Here is a 21,987-nt window from a genome sequence, read left to right as displayed (position 1 = left end):
TACAAGTTTGATGTTCCTTTTCTTATACAACATGTATTCATTGGTCTTCAGAAATAATAAGCTTCCTGCAATTACAGGTGGTGTTACTTATTGCTATTTAATTCTTGATCCTCTAAACAAAACTTGGATTTTTAAATTTAAAAGTTCACCTTCTTGAAACATTTTAGTAGATAAGGCTTTTATAGTTCTGCAAATTCTTAGGCATGGCACTTTAATTAGTTTTCACCAGTTTTGAATAAAAAAGCTAGATGCTAATGATTAGCCTACAAATTGCTAGATCATCTGTAATAAATGTTAAAACCATTAAATGACAACATGTCATTACAAATCCAGTGGCAGTTGGGGAAATAAATGTCAAATTTTTCATTATTTTTCTTCAGAGTTTCAATAGTAACTGCCAGTAGTGGCCACAGGTAAAAGTCCAATCTTTTTGTTAAGAAACAAGTGCTTGCATTGAAGCACAAACCAAAATGAGATATAAATTTCTCTCAACTTCCTAAAGTTTACAGGGAACTCTTTCTTCGATAGATAAGTCACAATTTCAAATTAAATTAGCATTTCAAGATGAGGGGATGGGTGGGGACTAAGACCCACAAAGGGAAAAAATGGGAGAAAATAAATAGACAATCTAAAGAATAAAATTAGGGGTGCCTGGCTCAGTTGGTGGATCATGAAACTCTTGATATCGGGGTTGTAAGTTTAAGGCCCACTTTGGGTGTAGAGATTACTTTAAAAAATAATTTTTTTAATTTAAAAATTAAAAAATAAAGAATAAAATTAGAAACAACCCATAAACAATAAATAACACTTCATTCATTAGTAACAAAAGAAATAAAAAATGAAATTATAATGAAATGTGATTACTTTTACTTATCAAACTAAAAAATTTTTAAGTGTTTTAATGTTTATTTATTTTTGAGAGAGAGAGAGAAAACAGAGTTTGAGCGAGAGAGGAGCAGAGACTGAGGGAGACACAGAATCCAAAGCAGGCTCCAGGCTCCAAGGTGTTGGCACAGTGCCCAAGGTGAGGCTTGAACTCACAAGCCATGAGATCATGACCTGAGCCAAAATTGGATACTTAACCAACTGAGGCACCAAGGAGCACCTCAAACTGAAAAAAAACTTTAAATATAAAAACATTCAGTGCTGGTAATGATGCAATGATAGTAGTACTCTGTGATAGGCAGCCTCAAAGATGGCTGCCATGATTCCCACCTCCTTGTTGTACTCTTGCCCTTCCCTCAAGTGTGGGCTTTGATAACTTGCTTTTTACAAATAGAGTGCAGCAAGGGGCACTTGAGTGGCTCAGTTGGTTAAGCAAACTTCAGCTCAGGTCATGATCTCACAGTTTTGTGGGTTCGGGCCTTTCATCGGGCTCTGTGCTGACAGCTCAGAGCCTGGAGTCTGCTCCAGATTCTGTGTCTCCCTCTCTCTCTGCCTCTCCCCTGCTTGCACTGTCTCTCTAAAAAATAAGTAAACACTAAAAAAAATTTTAAAAACTAGAGTACAGCAAAGTTAACATTTCCAAAGTTAATTTACAGAAAAACTGTGCCTTCTATCCATATTGCTTGCTTTCTCTCACTCTCTCCCCTGCTCACACTGAGAGAAGTCAGCTGCCATGTTGTGAGTTGCTCTAAGGAGAGGCCAAGGTGGCAAGGAACTGATACCTCTGGCCACGAGCCAGCAAGAATCTGAAGTCAGCCTGCAGCCACCTGAGTGAACTTGAAAGCAAACACACCCTCATTTGAGCCTTGAGATATAAGCAGCAGGGATCAATGCCTTGACTACAACCCTACGAAAGACCCTAGCCCAGTGAAACTGTGATAAGCCATGGTGGGATATCTGACCCTCCCAAACTGGGTGATAATGAAAGCTTGTTTTTAGCTGCTAAATAGTGAGGTAAATTTTTTTTACAACAATAGATAACTAATACATCCTCTCATATGCTTTAAGATTCTGGAAAATTTATATGACATTATGCATCAAGAGCCTTGTAGAAATTTTATTCATTTTTACCCAATAACTCCACATCTAGTATTCTTTATAAAGAAATTAATTGGAGGGGCACCTAGGTGGCTCAGTTGGTGAAACATCAGACTCTTGTTAGATTCTGTTAGGCTGCTCCGTGCCGAGGGTGAGGAGCCTGCTTGGGATTCTCTCTCTCCCTCTCCCTCTCCCTCTGCCCCTCCCCAGCTCCCAGTCTTTCTCTCTTTCTCTCTCTCTCAAAAAAAAAAAAAAAAAAAAGGAGCAAAAGAGAATGTATACTCTATTGCACATTTCAGCACAGAATTTATCAGTGATTACAAATATATGTATATAAATACTATATATACATACACACATATATCTATAAAACAGTGTTCTCTAGATGCAAATGGTTTTTATTTTCTTATTTTTTTTAATTTTCTTAATAAACTTTTTTTCTACATTTTCTAAAATAACCACATAAAACATTCAAAGTAAAAGAAAAAAGACTTTCAAGATATGCATGTACATATTAAAAACTATAATGGTAAACACTATATTCAATAGGGATTGAAGCAGGTAAGGAGAAAGTCTCTGATTTTTCTTAAAGTTTTCAGAGCTGAGCATTTTCTTCATGTAGTCATGAAAAATGAACATTACATTGACTTTCACATATGTCACATAAAATTGATAAGGACAGAGTAATGGAAGAAAAGGTATAATCAATCTTTAGGTGCAACAGTTTGCTTTTCTGCTAAGTATCTCTTCCGAAAGCAATTACCAAGGAAGAAGTGAAACCTGAACCAAAAGGAAAACAAACAAGTCAACATCCGCCTTCAAACATCTTCGTAAGTTAAAGTTAGACTGGCCAAGTAATTGTCTCTAACTTGGAAAAAAGAATGCATTGTGGAAGCAATGTGTTTGGGAGGTTGGGGAAGGTCCACACTGAAAGCAAAAAATCCTTACTCACTAATTTCAGTCTGCCAGTAATGTGAACGACCTATTGACCAAACTATTCAATGAAAAGACAGACTATACTGCAGATTTATAAAGCTATTGAAATACATAAAGAGTTATAGAACCACCTCCCAATTTGGCATCACCCACTGGTAAGTACTACGGTCTGAATGTTTGTTTTCCCCAAAATTCAGATATTGAAATTCTTTTTTCTTGTAAGGTTTTTTATTTATTTTTGAGAGAGAGAGAGAGAGAGACAGAGTATGAGTTGGGGAGGGAAAGAGAGAGAGAGGAAGACACAGAATCCAAAGCAGGCTCCAGGCTCTGAGCTGTCAGCACAGAGCCTGACATGGGGCTGGAACCCATGAATCGTGAGACCATGACCTAAATTGCAAGATCATGACCTGAGTTGAAGTCAGATGCTTAACTGACTGAGCCACTCAGGAGACCCCTTCATATGTTGAAATTCTAACCTCCAAAGGTGATATCATTAGGAGGTGGGGCCTTTGGGACATGATTAGGTCATGAGGGTGGAACCCTCCCCGGAACAGGATTAGCATTTATAAAAAAGGTTTAAAGGAATTCATTAGCCATGGATGTATTCATGAAAGGACTTTCAAAGGCCAAGGAGGGAGTCGTGGCTGCTGCTGAAAAAAACAAACAGGGTGTGGCAGAAGCTGCAGGAAAGACAAAAGAGGGTGTTCTCTATGTAGGCTCCAAAACCAAGGAAGGAGCGGTTCATGATGTGACAACAGTGGCTGAGAAGACCAAAGAGCAAGTGACAAATGTTGGTGAAGTGGTGATGACCGGTGATGACAGCAGTCACACAAAAGACAGTGGAGGGAGCAGGGAGTATCACAGCTGCCACTGGCTTTGGCAAAAAGGATCAGTTGGGCAAGAATGAAGAAGGAGGCCCACAGCAAGGAATTCTGGAAGATATGCCTGTTGATCCTGACAATGAGGCATATGAAATGCCTTCTGAGGAAGGTATCAAAACTATGAACCCGAAGCATAAGAAATACTTTTACTCGCAGTTTATTGAGACCTACTGAGAGATGTTCCATCCTGTACAAGTACTCAGTTCCAACGTGCCCAGTCATGACATTTTCTCAAAGTTTTTACAGCGTATTTTAAACTCTTCCATCAGCAACGATTGAAATTATCTGTACCTGCCCTTACTCAGCATTTCAGTGCTTCCCTCTCACTGAACTGAATATATGGTAGCAGGGTCTCTATGTGGATATTGTGGCTTCAAATCTAAAAGTTAAAACACCTAAGTGACTACCACTTATTTCTAAATCTTCACTATTTTTTTTGTTGCTGTTCTTGAGAAGTTGTGATTTATCATCATATATTATAAGATTTCTAGGTGTCATTTAATGATTCTGTCTAAAAATAATGACGTATTGTGAAATTTGTTAATATATACAATACTTAAATATATGTGAGCATGAAACTATGCACCTATAAATATTAACTATAAAATTATAAATACATACATACATACATACATACATACATACATACATACATACATACATAAATAAGGTCTCACAGAGCTCACTAGCCCCTTTCACTATATGAGGACCAAAGTTTGTAGAGGTGGAAGAGAGCCCTCACGTGCTGGCACCTTGATCTTGGATTTCCAGCCTCCAGAACTCTGAGCAATAAATTTCTGCTCTTTATAAGCCTCCCAGTTCATGGTATTTTGTTATGGCAGCCCAAACAGACTAAGACTAAGACAGGAAGTTAGTCTTTCTCTTCAGGATCCCATCTGCCATTTTGAGGCTTACTTATGAAAGTGGGTTCAGTAAGGGAGATATGGCATGGAGGAAATTTTTTTCTAAAGGGCTGGATTTCTTGATTTTACTGATGCATGCAGAGAAGGGAGAGAGCATCGGGAGAAACAGAGTAAAAGATGCATGAGGTTTGGCATGGTAAGGGAGGGGTGCTAGAAAAACAAAAGGAAATCAGAGGGCATCAGGGAGAGGGGTTGCCCCAAATCTTGTCTGTGACTCTGAGAAATAATTGCTCCCCAGGAGGACCCCAGCCCACATGCACATTCCTGGACACTGGCAAGTGTGGAGAGCACTCAGTTTTTCTTAAGAAGGTAGAATGTCAGAGCCCAACTTTCTCTAGGGAAGAGAGGATTCCAGTGTCATACCCCAGATCTATTGAATCAGAATTTCCAAGGTGAGATCTAGCAACCTATATATTTTTTAAACTCCCTCACTGATTCTGAATTATCAAGACCATTGCCCACTGTGTAAGAATAACTTTTGCATCCTATCTTACCCTGAATGACACCTATATTACACATCTCATTCTTTTCTGGTCCTAACACTGTAATTTTTCAGACAGCCTAAAGCATGGAGAATCGTCAGAAATCTTCACCAGCTGACATTGTGTAAACAGTTGCTAAGTAATTAAATCATTATTATCAAAATATAAATTCCAGTAATATATCGCCTGATTAAACCTACAAAAGACAGAATATGTGATAAATCAATATTTGCAAGCCCTCTTTCTGTCAACTGCAATTTTTGAGCACTATGGGAAAATCGGTATATAATTTGATTTTGAGTCACCAAGGAAATAGAATAACAGAATCTCATAAATGGAAAGGACCTTAAAAGTCATTCAGTCCAACATTCCCTCTAATGCCTAAATCCCTACTAAAGTACCTCTGACAGGTGATTTTACAGCCTGGGCATATTCAGAAAACAAGAATTTATTAGTTAATGCAGAAAGAAAAAATATAAACGTGTGAATGAAAAGCAAAATTATAAACACTTACATGAAAGCAATCTCAACCTCCCAGAAAATTACAAGGATGGATATTTGCTCATGTTTTCCTGATATTATTTTGACACATGAATTTGAGTGGCCTAAACAAAAGAAATGCCTCAAAGCACTAAACAGGATGGTGTTTCCTTGAAAATACTACACTTGGGGGCACCAAGGTGGCTCAGTCAGTTGAGTGTCCAACTGTCGATTTCAAATCAGGTCATGATCCTGGGGTCATGTGATCGAGCCCACGTTGGGCTCCACACTAAGAGTGAAGCCTGCTTAAGATTCTCTCTCTCCCTCTGCCCCTCCTCTCTGTCACTTAAAAAAAAAAAAAAAGCAAGCAAGCAAGCAAGAAAACACTGCCTTTGTACTGAAGTAGAAATAGCATAATCACTATAAAACCCACAGACTGAAAACAGTTCTAAAGTTGCCAGCACTGAGCTAAGAGGCCACATTCTTACTGCACTATATATCCCTTTGAGAAAGAGAGAGATGGGCTGGAGGAGGATTTACATTGGCCATGACAACAATTTAGTGGATTAAACTAAACCCGACTCATTTGCAGCCGGAAAGGTGGTCATGGACCTCCTGGATAACCCCATAGGTTAGGCCAGCATAAAGCAGGTGAATACGTACTTCCTCGCTGTCATCCCAGCACGGGGAGAAATACTCTCAGGATCTACTAAATTGTGTGTCCTAAACTCCAAATATCAAAAGAGGTTGAGAAAGAGGTCAAGTTCATTGAGGGTAGACGTTGTCAGCTTACAACTCTGCCACTTATACAGTTTCTACACAATCTAGGGAAAGGGCACAAAGAAAAAGATTAAGCCCTTTAGAAAAAGAATTAGGTTTCCATATATAATTCTTAGTTGCTTAAAGCTGACCATATCTATCTACATGGCCTTTCCCCTTTCTTTGCTACAAGGCTGGTGGTGGGCAAACTACTTAACCTCCCTCTGCCTCAGGTTCCTCCTAGAGGAAACCATGATCTTCCTAAAACATGACTCACGGTGTTTCTTTCCCATGGTTAAAATGCTTAATGGCCCTACATGAACAATGGAACAGAGCTCAACATCAATTTCCCTTTCAATCCTTTCCCAGTTTATTCTCCCACAGTCTTACTCATCTTCTTCCACAATGTTCCCACCTCCACACCTTTGCTTAGGTCTCTTTGCCCACCTGAAATCCACTCCCCTCTCCAAGCACACCTTATTTCTGCCTCCTGAAGTCCTATGGAGTCTTTTAATCTAGTGGAAATCCTACATTTCTGAGCTTTTTGTTTAAGTTTATTTATTTGAGAGAGAGAGAGAAAGGAAAGAGAGAGAACCAGCTGGGGATGGGCAGAGAGAGAGGGGGACAGAGAGGGGGACAGAGGGGGAAGTGGGCTCTGTGCTGACAATGCAAGGCTCAGGCTGTGAGATCACGACCTAAGTCGGACACTTAACCAGCTGAGCCACCATGCGCCCCACAATTCTGAGATTTTTGTTCATGGCATTCATCTGGCCCGAATTAGCTCCTGCCTCATACTGTTACAGCATCAAGTGTCAAGTTCCCATGGGACTTGATCTTCCCCATGACGTGTTTACTACTTGAGTTAAGGCATCTGCCTTTGGGACTAGGGTTGCCAAATAAAATCTACGATGCCTCACTAAATTTGAATTTCAGATAAACAACAAATAACTTTTTTTTAGTATAAATATGTCCCATGCAATATTTCAAGCTCATCAGGGTAGAGGATGTCAGCTATAGCTGTGCTACTTAACACCCACACAGTCTCTATGCAGCTGAGAAAATGTTTCCATACACTCTTTAGAGCATACGCTAAATATATATATATATATATATATATATATATATATATATATATATATGGTTTATCTGAAATTCAGATTAACCAGGTATCCTGTATTTTTATTTACTAAATCTGGCAACCTTATTTGGGACACTTCTATCACTATTTTAAATGCCCAGCACAATACTCCAGGATAGTAAGTTTAACAGTATATGTAAATTTGCTGAGCTGCTATAACTTAATCTAAATAAACCTAAGGATGGCTATCTGAGAACACATCTCCAGCATGTGGCCCTTGGTTCCTCCCTATTCCAAGGGACCAACCTTGATCCACCTGCCCTCTCCTCTAGGTTAGCAAGATGACCAAGAATCTGACCTCGGCTGCTTAAGTCCCAAGCAGCTATTTTGGGAGTATGGAAACTGGAGGACTGGTCCAATGCTGAGACCCAGGGGAACAAGTTCCAAAGCCCAGGCACGCAGGCTCTCCAAGGGTCTGGTGTGGATCAGAAGGGAAAGGTCTGTGTCAGGAGGGTATATATGACTCAGAAAACTCACAGAGCAGCCACAACCAAACTGATAACAGTTGGACAGTGTCCAAGCCACTGAGTCCATTTGGACAAAATTTCTCCCTCGAGTTCACTAATGTCAATCTTTTATACACTTACCATGACTTTTCTCTGCACCCTTCATCATACTGCTGCATGCTAGCTTTCTTCTAAGAAAGGGAATTAGCTGTGTCTTTCCAAATTCATGCCCCACCAGAGACAGTGGAAGGAAAAGAGAGCCATGATCCTTAAAGAATAATACCATATCCCAAGGTGGTGCTCTGCTAAACAGACCAAAAGTTTCCTGCAGCAGACGCAGGGGGTCAAGCACAGTCACAAGACCTGTGTCAAGTTGTGGGGAGTAATCAGAGATCACAAAGGGAGGTCACAAGGGGAGGTAGCCACACAGGTGCTTTTTAGGACTGCCTTTTTGGCATCGCTCTTCCCACGAGATTCCTGAAATCCTTCCAGAGCACACTGTGGCTGCTTTATCCTCAGCAGCACCCTAACTACCTTGCTCACTGGATGCTTTCTCTCAGCATTCACCAGGTACCCCAAAACCCCCCAGCAGAGGGCCAACAGGCCACAGAGCAATGTGGCTGCCTGCCTGACTGACCTTCAGCAGTTGGCTGGTGCACTGTGTTCAAATTCCAGCTCAGCCACTTCTTCACCACATGCCAATAATAAGGTTACAACCCTCTTTGCACCCCAGCTTCAAAATCCACAAAAAGGAGGTTATAACACCTCCTTACACGGAGTGCTGCCCACTGGATAAAATAATATTAACATCATTAGAACATAATAATAAGAACTCAATACATGTCGGTACCCCTCACCTTCTACAACAATTTACGGAGATAGGGGGAATCCATCTTTAACTCTGAAAGACTCTAAATATGGACAATGAATAAATGATGAAGTCTTATAAAGATCTTCTTACAGAAAAAGTAGAACTGAAGGAAGAGTTGGAAAATCTAAGGAGCATGTATAAATTAACAGATTCAGATGACATGCAAGGTAGGGTATTAAGAGAACTGACAGACACACCTCCAGGGTCCTTTCTCATTTCGGCTCAAAGACTTGCGTGAAACCGAAATGACTAGTGGGGTACTAAGGAATTGGTGTTAACTCTTAATATCTTAATAAAGATCTGGGAGAAAGAGTGATCAGCAAGTTAATGAGATTTTCCTGATATTACTAATCTAAGGGATGTTGCAAATATCAATGAGCAAAGATAAAATAATAGAAAGACATAAATAAGTGTGGAAACCCAGGCAAGATATAGCTGTATAAAACTCAATGTGAAAAATGCTAACTCATTCGACTGAGAAGCTCGCTAGGCCCAAGGGAGTGGAGGAAATAGGGAACTAATAATGAAAAAAGACACCAAGGGGCAAACAAGAATAGCAAATTAGAAAGAAGTTTATATTATGAGCTCGGCCAGGGAGAAGAATAAATACCACTGTTGAGTACATGTACAAAACTCTATTATTGCCCTGAAAAAAAAGAAGGCATGAATCTACTGAGATTTCTCTGAGGGTGACACACCAAGTTTAGGGATTCTAAAGGTCACAAAATTATGTCGAAAGTGAGGGAAATGAGTGACAAGGAATAAAAATGCTATAATATGGGAAATGATGGTTCCCAGGAAGATAAACAAGGGCAGCTGAGTGGTTCATAAAAAAGGAGAAGCACATGAAATTAGTCCATAAATATGTGAGACTGATGTGTAATGTGGGATGGCATTTTGTCTGCAGAGAAATTAAGAAAGAGAAGGAATTTTCAAAAGAGAAATGAAGTGTAATAACCTGGTAAACCTATGAAGAGTGAAGCCATGAATCTGATGCTGCCCAGGAAGCAAGGGCAAGGCCATGTCTCCAGGCTGTGAAACCAGCAGGGATCAGATGCTAGAGGGCGTCCTTCCTCCTGAGATATGGTCTTGTTGGTGCAATGGACCAAACGACCTATCAGGCCCTTCCTGAAAAAAGGTTTATGATAGGAAGAAACATATGTCCCACTCTCAGAGGGAACATCTCTCAAATAAGAATAAAGCAGAAATCCTGGCTCCCTACAGTTATTACATGTCCCAAGACCCGGTTTCAACAGCGACTCAAATCCCAAGACAAATTCAACTTAATGTATGACACTTCCATTAGCAGAGAGGACATGTGGCTTCAACACATTTTTCCTACTTAGAAAGCTTCTGACAAAGGTCAAACGATGTAGCAGAGTCAATGATGTGTTCCAAGACTCCAGAATAAGGAAGAGTTACAGTATTAAAAAAAAATGAATTAAGTGCTAACTATTAGAATGTCAAAAGTGACAGAATTATAAAAGTTATATCTGGGAGTCTGGGGGTATAGGGAGAAAAGGGCAAGGACTGCATTAAGTTTGAGAAGTGAGAAGGAGACAGGGTCTTTCCATGGTTAGGCAGAGCCAACTGTGGTAGAGAGGGCTCAATAAATTTGTAAGGCAAAGTAGAAAGGCAAAAGGGGAGAAAGGAAGGAAGCAGGGATGGAAGGAGGGAAGAAGAAAGACCCATACCAGGATTCTCTCTATGCCATTAACTGGGATCCCCCAAAGCAAATGCAGTGAGTGGAACCCAGGGGCCCCCTGGAATTGTGATCCAGAAGATCCAATTATGCTTAGACCGTCTACAGCGGTAGACATCTCCACTGTAGCTATCTCCAATGGGAGAAATGGCCTCAAGAACTATAGTAAAATCATGCACTCTCAGTTAAATAGCTATTCAAATTTTGAGAAACCACTCTTGGCTTGCTATTGAGCCCTGGTAGATACTGAATGTCTTACCATGCAAATGGCATTATTTGATTTTAACAACCCATAAAAATAAGTATGTCTAGTGGCACCCCATTATCAATTAGACATGTTATTTATGAGATCAGGCTTGAGCACATCCTGAAAGTATAAGCAGGTGGTTCACCCTCCTGGTGTAGCTGCTCCTAAAGCCTCATTCCTAAAGGCTGTGTAACCACCTTTCTGTCAGCCTACTGTTTAAGGTTCAGAAAGACATTCTCTATGACCACTTGACCAAGAGGACATTTTAAGCCTGATTTACAGATACTTCTATCAAAACTGCTGGTACCAAAAGTGGACTACTGCACTGAGTAGGTCTTTGAGGAGTTCTTCCTGTGGGTTACTCTGCCTAGAAGCAGGTAAGACCTAAGGTCAGAATTTATATCAAGTCATGGACAATGTTTAATTGTTCCTCCAGACTGTTGGGAACTTGGAAGGATAAAGTTCCTTGGGAAATTCAGGAAAAGAGGACTCAGGAAAGAGTTCTATCTATGTATAAGGACCTATCTGAATGGACCCACAGTACAAGGATATTTTTGTCCCAAATGAATGATGACCAAAGAACCTCCACTGGGAAGGAGGCTTTCTATAAACAGTTATGTGTTAGCTTCCCTCCCCCATCAACCCATGTTTCTTCATTAAGTTCATGAACAAGGTGACCATGCAGGCAGGAATGGAAATTATGCATGGGTTCAACAACAGAGACTCCCTCTATCCTCTGAGATAGGGAGAAGAGAGCAGAGGGAAGTGGGGTGTGAGATGAGTTTGGAAAGTTAGTGGAGATCAGATGATAGCAGGTCTTGTTGCACATAGTAAAGATGTTGGTTTTCATCTAAGAGAAGAGGGAGGTCATGGTAGTATTTACTTACTTACTTACTTACTTACTTACTTATTAGGTGGGGGCACAAGTGACCCAGGGACAGAGAGATAGGGTGAGAGAGACAATCCCATGCAGACTCTGCCCCATCAGCACAGAGCCGGAAGAAGGGCTCAAGCTCACCAGAAGCGGGGCGCAGACTCACAAACCATGAGATCATGACCTGAGGCAAAGTCAGAGGCTTAATGGACTGAGCCACCCAGGTGCCCCCATGGTAGTATTTAAAGTGATGAGAGAGAAGAGGATACACAACATGCTTGGAACAAAAATGTTTTGGAGTGAAGCTAAGTGGAGGATGGTCAGGAGTTCCAGGGGGCCAGGTAAGAGCTGATAAAGCCTGGACTCAGGTGCTTCAGCAAACAGATGAATAAGAGGACAGACCGGCGTAATACTGCAAGTTAACACCATCAGCGTTTGTGACTGACCAGGTGTGGAAACTGAAGAAGATAGATGGGTGCAGGAGCCCCTCACCAAGACAGCAAAGCACTGTAAAGGGACCCAAAAGGAGAGGAATTGTCTTTGAATAGAAACCATGGCTATTTCTTCTAACTACCTCACCACCACCACCAGCAATCAACCAACTCACAAGATTATATCAACTTTATTTTCACTGATCAAAACACAGAGTCTGGCTCTGCCTTCACAAATATCTGCCCATTGTTCACTGACGCCTAATCTTTTTAAAATAAATAAATAAATAAAAAGGAAGCCTCAGTCACCACACTCCACAATTAGAAGAAGATGGCATTGTACTACTTTCCTAGGGCAGCCAAAACAAATTACCAGAAACCAAGAGGTGTAAAACAAGAGAAGTGTATTCCTCTTAGTTCTGAAAGAGAAGAAATCTGAAGTCAGTGTCATTTGGGCCATCCACCTCCAAAGGCTCTCCGGAAGAACCCCTCCTTCAGTCTTCCAAGTTCTATGGTTCTTGGCATTCCTCAGTGATGGCAGTAGAACTCCATTCTCTGCTTCCTTCTTCACATGACCTCCTCCCTGTGTATCTCTGTGTCATCTCCTTTTGAATTTCTAATAAGGGCACTGTCATTAGATTCAGGGCCCACCATAAAACCAGGATGATGTCATTATGAGACTCTTAATTACATCTGTAAAGACCTTATTTTCAAATAATACCACATTCACAAGTACTAGGGGTGAGGACTTGTACACATCTTTGGGGGGCCACTATTCAACCTACCGTAGGTGTAAAATGTAAACAAACTGCTTAGATGCACCCTGCTTAAGCATGCTTAAATGAGCTTCAGCTAAAACAGCATTCTCCAGCATGTGTCAGACACACCTAAGTTTCTGGAGATGCTCAAAATAAATTTCTACCACAGTCAAATAAGTTCTGGAAACAGTGGATGCTCTAACACCCTTCTTATGATTTTTAAATTTACATATACCTATTAAAGTTTCTGACAAGTCCATTGAAGCTGTTCAGTCCCACACTTTCCAAATTAATCTGACCCACAACCCTTTCCTCTTGGTTACATCACACCCACTGCCATCTGAAAAACTGTGGTCCATGGGGCATACTGACAGATCTGTTGAGTTAAAATATAATTAATTAATCAATACTCAGTGAGGATAAATAGTGCAGATTTCAGGATTACTCTCAATTTTGATGGAGAAAAAGATATGAAAGAAGGTCTTGAACATTAGGAGAAGAGGAGGAAGTAATCTGTGAATTCAGACAGGGGGTGTGCTGGAGCAGGTGGGCAGTATGCTGGGACAAGTGGGCAGAATGCCGGGGCAGGTGCAGAAAGATGAGACCAGATACTCCAAGGAATTTTTGCTCAGAGAATTCTTTCTTCACTTTAAACTGTAGGGAAACAACACAAGCTGTGAAAGAGAGGTTCTCGGTTGATTGCTTGGATTTTTTATTTGTGGGTGTGTTGGATTGTCTTTTTTTTTTCAGTCTAGTAAAAGCCTGTACAGCAACTTTTTGTGATTTATAGCTGTTTTTGTTTTGCATTTTCTCAAACATGATGCTATCCTTGTAAAGGGCATGTTTTCCATGGATGTTATTAATTGAAGTGCCACTGTAACTAAATTTCTGTCATTCTGAATTCTTCCTGTAGTTGCAGCTAAAAGCCACAGTATTTCTCCATTTGGCTCCTCAATTACCAAATACATATAATAGAGTGATGGCGTGGTCAATGAGAATCTTGATTCTCCATTGGAACAGGAGCTGTAAAACTGTAAATCCCGACTGTTGGCCAACATGAGCAGGTAAGCCCCAGTTACCTGTAGATCTGGTCACTCCCAGCATCTGAGATTGGACTGAGGGCCAGGGTTGCAGAGAAAGCGCAGGCCTCACGTGCATCTTGAGTTCTTCCCAAATTCCTGCACCACCTGCAGATCTGTGGCCCCTGCCTTCCATGGCATTCTTTGCCTAGGCAAGAGAGACACAGCTGATCTCTCAGCCTCAGGTATCATGTCTTCATTGGTCACACGAAAGCTGGGGCTTAACTTCCTCTTTCTGGGAAGAAAAATGTGTACTATTGGCTCCTTGTTCATGGGACCCTATTTCTTCCCCTCAGTAGATCAGCAGGCTGAGACAGCTGTCAGGGCTAAGAGGTACTGAGCCCCTCCAGTATTCTTTACTCATCTCCAGATTTTAGCCAGAGCTACTGCTCACAAAGGTTTGTGGCACAGCAGGCTTTGAAACACTATGCCAGAGTCCCAATGTGGAAGTCCTGTACCATTAGGGAAACACAAGATCATATCCTCTGATAGAAGAACAAACATATTTTATGGGTTATGAATTTATGTTAATGTGCATTAGGAGAAAAAGAGCAGCACACAAAATCTGTGATTCCATAACTGCACATGCTTAGAATCAGCCTAATTTTGTAATACACTTTGCTTACTTTAAAGCTTAATAGGGGCCCCTGGGTGGCTCAGTTGCTTAAGTGTCAGATTTTGGCTCAGGTCATGATCTTGCAGTTCATGAGTTCGAGCCCCAAGTCGGGCTCTGTGCTGACAGCTCAGAGCCTGGAGCCTGCTTTGGATTCTGTGTCTCCGTCTCTCTCTCTGTCTGCCCCTCCCCTGCTCTCTCTCTCTCTCTCTCTCTCTCTCTCAAAAATAAATAAACATTTTTAAAAAGTTAAAGTTTAATTTAAAAAACATCAATAATCATAGAGATGGGACTTCTCATATACGTGAGAGGTTTTACCTGATTGAGAGGAAGCACCACTACATCATCTATAGCCACAGAATCTCAGGTGGTGAGAGACTTCAGTGGCAACCTGGACCGGAAGAGTCTTCTCTACATTTCAATCTCTGTTCAATCTCTGTCAGTGTGAGAGAAACTCTAGGGGAGACAGTTTTCCATCACAGACTAGTTCTGACAGAAGGAGGACAGCAGTGCTTTTCTTGCTTAGGAAAAAAAACCAAAAAACAAACAAAAAACAATTTAATTGCCCTAAAGCAGGAGCCAATGTTGACAAATATCAGGCCTTAGAGGAGAAGAACAAAAGACTTCATTTCGGAAGTTGTAACTTAAGGGAGTAACAACTGGATGATTTCAATGCAAAGGGTATTTGCTTCTTAATACTTCTGAGTGACTTAGAAAGATTATTTGCTGTGTGCAATGTGTCCATGAATAGAATAGTTCTTGCCCCTTCGTCTAAACTCTACATTTTTATTTTTCCTGAATCCAGCACTGCCCCCTGCTTTGCATATGTGCAAAGCTGTTCCTGCTCAGATCCTCCAAGGAAAGCCAGAGTCCCTAATTCCCTGTATTACCCCAGGAGGCCTCACCGGGACGAGGCTCTTGTTTTAGGTCTTTCCACCCTGATGTCAATGTGAGTATTAAAAAAAAGAATGAATGAAAGAAAGAAAGAAAGAAAGAAAGAAAGAAAGAAAGAAAGAAAATGTTACTCATGTACACCACACTAGGAAACTCTCCATGGATCTTTGTCATCGAATGAGCAAAGTTACTCATTTATTAACTGAGTATTTTTTGAGTGTGTGCCATACACCAGACACTGCTTAAGCAGCACCCCTCTTGCTTAGAAGTACTGGCACAGAGTAGGCATTTGTAGGGAGAATGACTTGAAATTGATTAGAACCTGGTGCCTAAGAGACCCCTGGGCACATATTTAAGAGTGTTCTTCTCATCCTTACCTTCCTGGCCAACTCCTTATGCAATTTTCAAGAAACAATGTGTATGTTCTATGATACTTTTTTGCCCTCATCAAATTATGTGTTTAAAATTTGATCTTCGACAACAATATGTGAGCTCCTCAAAGGTAAGAACTTGGCATTTCTCATCATTATATCCCCAGTGCCCAGCACATATAAGCATGAATTTATCACATGAATATGTGAATTGCTAAAAGAATATAATGTAATCAAAAACTCAAAAAATAATTCATTAATTGGTCACTGTTTTGAGTTACTTTTCTTACATAAAAAGAATCACAGCTATTTAAAAAAAAAAAATATTTCAGATGTGCCCAATTAAAATAAGAAAAAGGAGGCCAGGGATTGAGATCAGGATAAACTCAAAAATGGGATCAAGAGAAGAGCCATGAGTTGGGAAAAAGTCAACCGTCTCAATGAAAAGGAATTATTAAACATTTACACAATGGCATAAAAAGGAACACAACTTCTCTACGGATATAGAAGTTTATTCATTCAGACAATCATTCAAACATTAAATTATGCTTTATAGAATGTTCACTAATTATAATTCCTTCAACATTGTGTTCATTGGAATATGAGGGGACTTCTAATTCATTCCTTCATTAACTCATTTAATGTCTCACAATGGCCTATTCTGGGTCGTGCTCTAAACACTGGAAACAGAGGTGACTCTGACAGACAAGATTCCTGCTCCCTTGGCATTTATACCATCTTGTGAGCTGGTGGGAGACAAACATCGAAAGTAGGACAGACATCTAAAACTAGAAAGAAGGAGGGAAGAAAGGAAACAAAATACCCACTGACCACAGTGCTACACAGAGATACGAAATAGAAAAAGCGAAAAGGAGTGATGAGTAGCTATTTTAGACAGATCATCAGGGAAGGTCTCTCTGAGGTCTAAATGACAATAGGAAGGCAGCCAGCTATAATCATGAGATGAAAGCATTCCAAGAAAAAAATATCTAGTACAAGATTCTGATTCCTGGAATGAAAATTAAAAATATAATTTAACAACAAAACATGCACATAGAGAAACACATAAAAGTTGCTTCAACTTCTGATGACTATGAATTCAGACCTCAACCAGAATAAAGCCCAGAATAAAATTCTCATCATTAAGTAACATGATAATTTAAGCTAAAAAAATAATAAATTCTGAAACAAGAGTTTTAAAACAAGAAAAGGTAGAAAGAGCCTTTTAGTTTGTTTGGTTAAAGTAATCTACTTTGGTCAAAATGTGTTATCTTAAAAAGGAAATCACACTTTAAACTTTTAACTGTTCATTTCTCCTCCATTTTGTCAACCTGTAATTTGGGAAGGGAGGGAAAGCGCAACTTCCTGTTGGACTGACTACCAGCAGGATACAGAAATCCTACTTCTGAAATGAGAGCAATTGGAAATTTTAGCCAAGTAGGCACAGAGCTGGGCTTTCTTTATGGATGAGGCCATCTGGTGATCTTACAGTATCTCATCAATCATCACGACCTCCACTGGGTTACAAAAATCATGATATTTAAAGTTTCCAACTCCATAAACAGACAATCAGAGGCACTGAGGGGCCAAATAAAATGATTAGCTTACAATCACTGATTAAGTCCCCAGCAACACTTACTAAAACCTAAGGGGAAACTAACACTGTACCACAAGGGAAATCTATGACCTGAATCATGTTACTAAACAAAAATAAACAAAACTTAACCATTATGCTTGAATTGGAAAATAACAAAACATACATAAGGGCAGCATAGAAATAAATTTTAAATGAAATATTGTCAATAACATGAATGAATTTTGAAGACATTATGTTGAGCAAAAGACTTGTCAGAAGTTCACTACAGTACTGACTTATCAGTACTAACTACAGTACTTCTGACTTATCAGAAGTTCAAGAATAGCCCATCCTAATTTATGGCAATAGAAATCAGCAGAATAATTACCTCTTGAAGGGCGATGGGGGTAGTTTATAAGAAAAAGTCACAAGAAACTTTCTGGGGCATTGCAAAGTCCTATAACTTGGCCTGCAGAGTGGTTACGTGGCTGTATACAAAGGTAAAATTCCATTCAACTTCAAAATGTGTGCATGCGTTGCATACACTGTGTGGTAGCTAACTTGACAATGAATTATATTTTTGAAAAATGTGTGCATGTTACACTGGTAAGTAATATCACCAACTTAAGGGAAAAATTAATTAAATAATAGTAATTGATAAATCAGAAAACAAAAAAGTAGAACTGATTGATAGATATAAAAGCTAGTCTCTTAGGAGGGTGGGTAAATAAATTAACTAGGTAAACCACTACACTAGATTTTTCAAAAAGGAGGAAAACACAAAAACACAAATTTAAGAATACAAAAAGGGAAATGATACAAGCTAAAATAACTTTAAAATAATAGTTTGTACTTTTTTTCTAAAAATGTTGAAACCCTCAAAAAACAAACAAACAAACAAAAAACATGAAAAAAATTCCAAAGTTTTCAAAGAGCTAATTCTCACAAAAATATTGAATTCAGGTAAGTTTATGAGTGAAATATTTCAAATTTTAAGGCTGGGATAATTATTGTGTTATTTAGACCAGTTTTGAGTAATATGGTAGGTCAGAGCCAGATCACAAATACACCTTCTTCCCATAAATTGAAGAAAGAAAAGTAGTGAAAACTAATAAAAATTCACACATAAACACACACAAACAGGTCAGATAAACTAGTGCCCAAATTTCTGCCATAAATGTCTAGAGGAGGCAAAGATTATGGTATTATGTAACATGGCATAGAGTGGCTTTTGACCCATATGACAACAGGTGCAAGGAAAGGCTAAGGTAAAATATACTGGGAATTCTTACTAATAGTCCCAATTCACAGAGAAGCAAACTGAGTGACAAGGATGTTCCCTGGAAAGACATGGACAACCCAATTCTGAAGAGGGCAGAAGCCCTTGCCACCTTTCTACAAGTTTCCAGTGAGGTGGTTGGAATAGCTACAACTGTCTCTACAGAACAGGGAGGTTATCAGTTCTGTTCAGACCTAATTATCCCCAAAGGAACATGGAGGATTGAAATCAAATGAGGAAGTTAATGACATAAGATCTTCTGAGAAAACAATAAGCCAGGGGACAGGAGAAACATTGAAAGGCCCCAGGCAGGCTCTCATTGCCCACTCACACCCCAACAAAGGCAAGAAAACCAACCTATTACCAATGGTATCTAAGGTTGCCAGATTTAGCAAATAAAATTACAGGACACCCAGTTTCACTTGTATACACTTAACACTAAAAACCGTGTTCAGTGTATCTGAAATTCCAATTAAACGGGGAATCCTACATCACATACATCTACTGTAATAAAACCAGAATCAGAGAGGTGTCCTTATTGTTTCCTTTCTGTCACCAGATAGAATGGGAATAGCTTTGGGAAAAGATGGGTGACTGAAGATGAAGTGAACCCAGGAGTTCGTCCCCTCTGACAGAAATTCCATGGTATCATTAGAAAATAATAAAATTAAATAAAATTAAAAACAGGCTGGTCTTAGACATTTCCACAGAAGCATACACTGCCAGAAAATTATATTAACAATATATGCAAAGTTCTGGGGGAACGTGAAATATCAAGAACCTAACCAGCCAAGAGGTTGATTAATGATAATGAAGTAAAGCACCCACAAGACTGTCTTGCAAATTCCACTGAACAATGGAAACAAGGCAACTGTGATGAATAAAGAAGATGCTAAAAGGATCACTGGTGAGTACTGAAAATATTAAATTATGGTAATAAGGCTAAAACAAACTAGAAATTATGAGTAAAGAACAGAAAGCAAGCAAAATAAGTATGATGACTTAAAATAACATATTATTTTTAAAAATTTAAAAAATAGTGAAGACAGTGGCACAAAAACAGACACATAGACCAATGGAATAGAATAGAAACCCCAGAACTAGACCCACAAACGTATGGCCAACTCATCTTTGACAAAGCAGGAAAGAACATCCAATGGAAAAAAGACAGTCTCTTTAACAAATGGTGCTGGGAGAACTGGACAGCAACATGCAGAAGGTTGAAACTAGACCACTTTCTCACACCATTCACAAAAATAAACTCAAAATGGATAAAGGACCTGAATGTGAGACAGGAAACCATCAAAACCTTAGAGGAGAAAGCAGGAAAAGACCTCTCTGACCTCAGCCGTAGCAATCTCTTACTCAACACATCCCCAAAGGCAAGGGAATTAAAAGCAAAAGTGAATTACTGGGACCTTATGAAGATAAAAAGCTTCTGCACAGCAAAGGAAACAACCAACAAAACTAAAAGGCAACCAACGGAATGGGAAAAGATATTTGCAAATGACATATCAGACAAAGGGCTAGTATCCAAAATCTATAAAGAGCTCACCAAACTCCACACCCGAAAAGCAAATAACCCAGTGAAGAAATGGGCAGAAAACATGAATAGACACTTCTCTAAAGAAGACATCCGGATGGCCAACAGGCATATGAAAAGATGTTCAGCGTCGCTCCTTATCAGGGAAATACAAATCAAAACCACACTCAGATATCACCTCACGCCAGTCAGAGTGGCCAAAATGAACAAATCAGGAGACTATAGATGCTGGAGAGGATGTGGAGAAACGGGAACCCTCTTGCACTGTTGGTGGGAATGCAAATTGGTGCAGCCGCTCTGGAAAGCAGTGTGGAGGTTCCTCAGAAAATTAAAAATAGACCTACCCTATGACCCAGCAATAGCACTGCTAGGAATTTATCCAAGGGACACAGGAGTACTGATGCATAGGGGCACTTGTACCCCAATGTTCATAGCAGCACTCTCAACAATAGCCAAATTATGGAAAGAGCCTAAATGTCCATCAACTGATGAATGGATAAAGAAATTGTGGTTTATATACACAATGGAGTACTACGTGGCAATGAGAAAAAATGAAATATGGCCTTTTGTAGCAACGTGGATGGAACTGGAGAGTGTGATGCTAAGTGAAATAAGCCATACAGAGAAAGACAGATACCATATGGTTTCACTCTTATGTGGATCCTGAGAAACTTAAGAGAAACCCATGGGGGAGGGGAACAAAAAAAAAAAAAAAGAGGTTAGAGTGGGAGAGAGCCAAAGCATAAGAGACTGTTGAGAACTGAGAACAAACTAAGGGTTGATGGGGGGTGGGAGGGAGGAGAGGGTGGGTGATGGGTACTGAGGAGGGCACCTTTTGGGATGAGCACTGGGTGTTGTATGGAAACCAATTTGACAATAAATTTCATATATAAATAAAAATAAATAAATAAATAAATAAATTTAAAAAAAATAGTGAAGACAGGAATTATTACATTGCTATCAATCAATATTACCTAAAAGTTAAGTAAAAGTAAATAAAAAGTAAAAATAAATAATATAAATCAAATCTTGCTGTTTTATGGAATTATTTACCTTAAACCATAGAGGTATCTTTTAAAAATTAATATTTTATGGTAAAAAATGTATCTAAATTTCTGAACCATCTCCAGTTTCAGTTATTTCAACTATTTGTCTTTATTCTGTTAACATCAAGTAAACTTAATTTTGTTCATTTTTATTTAAAGCAAATACTAATACAGTTTAATAAATAAAAATACAATTTGGTATCACTTCACATTTGCAAAACTAATTCCTTCTAACATTCTATTTATTAAAGAAACAGATATTATTAACTGAGCACCTGCCAAGTTCCAGGCACACTGTTCTTTGTACATACACACATAACATATATACACATCAAGAGATATCTGGTATCATGTCCATGTTGCATTAATGATAGTTATTTTCAAATGATAGAATTGAGAGTGAGTCTTCATTTTGTTTTGTTTTTCCTTTCAAACTTGAATTATTTATAAGGACTGGGAATCATTTTTATGAAAACAACCAGTTATCAAAAAACATAGAGAAAGGAGGAAATAACATTTAATTTTAAAAAGCCAGCATACTACATATCAAAACTTGACCCCCCCAAAAAAAACTTGATCCAAAAAATAAGCCAAAATGTCACACATGCAAATCTTATTTATGAATATTTAAACAAAAATCCCAATTAAAATAGAAACAGAGTGAATACAATAAAA

At 39.2% G+C, this 21,987-nt stretch overlaps 1 pseudogene; it reads left to right on the top strand.

Annotated features, from left to right (window-relative positions):
* The first annotated feature begins 3,495 nt into the window (after positions 1 to 3,495).
* Positions 3,496 to 3,952, top strand: LOC112864232 (alpha-synuclein pseudogene; annotated as a pseudogene).
* The last annotated feature ends 18,035 nt before the right edge of the window (positions 3,953 to 21,987 follow it).

Source organism: Puma concolor, chromosome A3, assembly GCF_028749965.1.
Source record: "Puma concolor isolate L17-30 chromosome A3, mPumCon1.1.hap2, whole genome shotgun sequence".
Taxonomy (NCBI): Eukaryota; Metazoa; Chordata; class Mammalia; order Carnivora; family Felidae; genus Puma; species Puma concolor.
Note: the sequence above shows the minus strand (reverse complement) of the source record. Positions and strands in the feature narration are given on the sequence as shown.